At 39.2% G+C, this 1,691-nt stretch overlaps 1 pseudogene; it reads left to right on the plus strand.

Moving 5' to 3' along the window:
* The first annotated feature begins 882 nt into the window (after positions 1-882).
* Positions 883-1,247, plus strand: LOC122918100 (annotated as a pseudogene).
* Positions 1,248-1,691: the final 444 nt, after the last annotated feature.

The following is a 1,691-nucleotide window of genomic DNA, read 5'->3' on the forward strand; positions in this document are numbered from 1 at the left end:
TGAACGACTTAGGTGCCCCACATTATTTAATTAAAAACAAACAAACAAACAAACAAACTTTTTTCTCTCTCCTATAAAAACTAGGAGTCTGTATTAAGAAGGTATTCATTTTCTAGAAAAGAAAAATGTTCATGTAAAAATTGTAAGGACCTCTTTAGCCAGAGCACTCCCACCTGGTTAAACAATGACTTTGTTGTTTATACAGTTAAACTTAAACTGTCCCTTCCCCCCTTCCCTCCAGGGGACTTACTTAAAAACAAGTCCAGGAAACTAGTCCCAGGTAACAAAGCCTAAACACAAGGGTGGGTCAGGCTAGGTCCCTAGATTGGGTCCCCAATCATTGAGGGGGGCACATACTGTCTCCCTAGCTACAAAGGAGTATGGGCCCCGCCCTTTGGGTGCTTTTTGGGTGCTAATTCTGACCAAGGTGATAGGCTAGTTCAAATGTCCACTATAGGGTAAATTGTAATTCAATTGATCACTTATGTGTGACCTAACATGACTGTGCAGCTTGCTTTGTGTGTTACAATCTACTTGGCCACCTGTGCGTGGCCAGGCCAAACCACATGGACTTTGCCCTTAAAAACTAGTCTGTGAAACAGAGAAAGGTCGCCCTCTCTGTAAGAGGCACAGCTCCGAACCGTCAGTTTGATTCTCAATGCTTGGCGTGAAATAAAGCTTTGCTTGACCTTCGCTTTGTATGAGTCTCACTCCTTTAATCACGGGCCCATTATTGGGGGACATTTCAAAAATGACCAAAAGCTCTCTGATTAGAAGTCAAGGGTAGCCACAGCAGAGGTCTCGACACCCCACTACTGCTCCTCACTCCCCACTATTTGCTCTCCGTAAGGAACAGGTGGAGAAGGCAGTCCCCCACTGCAAATGGCTTTTAAAGACACTGACTGGGAAGACAACCATGGAAGCAGAGGTGATGATTCACCAAATTAGAATTACTCTAACTGGCCACAGAATAAAATCTTTGTAGAAGATATGTGCTGATTTGCTCAGAGGCATAAAGGAAAAGAATCTCAAAGTGGAAGAACCAGTTCAGATGCCTACCAAGACTCTGAGAATCACCATAAGAAAAACTCCTGGTTGTGAAGTTTCAAACACTTGAGCTCATTTTCAGAAGAGGATTCACAAGTGACTCATTAATTTTTCAAGGTCCTTCTGAGATTGTTAAACAAATTATTTCTATCAGTAATGAGTCAGAAGTGGAGGTTCAAGTCACATTTGCGGATGCTTAAATCAAACTTTTAAATAAATTATCAACTGTCTAAAAAATAAATAAAAATGACCAAAAAAAGAATGATAAAAACAAACCCCCCAACATCCAAGAAGTTTGAAAATAAATTACAAAATTTGGTAAACATACTTAGAAAACCTAGGGTCTTTATGCCTGGTCTGTGAAAACCCTTTTACTGATTCATTCAAATAGCATTTTACTGCATTTAATTTGTTGTACTGTTAGAGTTCACTTAGGTTTTACTTATATTAAAAGAGTTAACACATGTAATATAGAGCATTCTGCTTATCTCATGTTAATAACTCAATACAAGCTAGCTGGAAACAATATTTATAGTAGTCATAATACTATTACCAATTTTTCTCACCGAAATTTCACCCACTCAGAGGCATGGATACAATATTGAAATGGCCCCTTTTTAAAATAGCCACATCAAGTGCCTCTT

The sequence above is a fragment of the Neovison vison genome, chromosome 10 (assembly GCF_020171115.1).
Source record: "Neovison vison isolate M4711 chromosome 10, ASM_NN_V1, whole genome shotgun sequence".
Classification (NCBI taxonomy): domain Eukaryota; kingdom Metazoa; phylum Chordata; class Mammalia; order Carnivora; family Mustelidae; genus Neogale; species Neogale vison.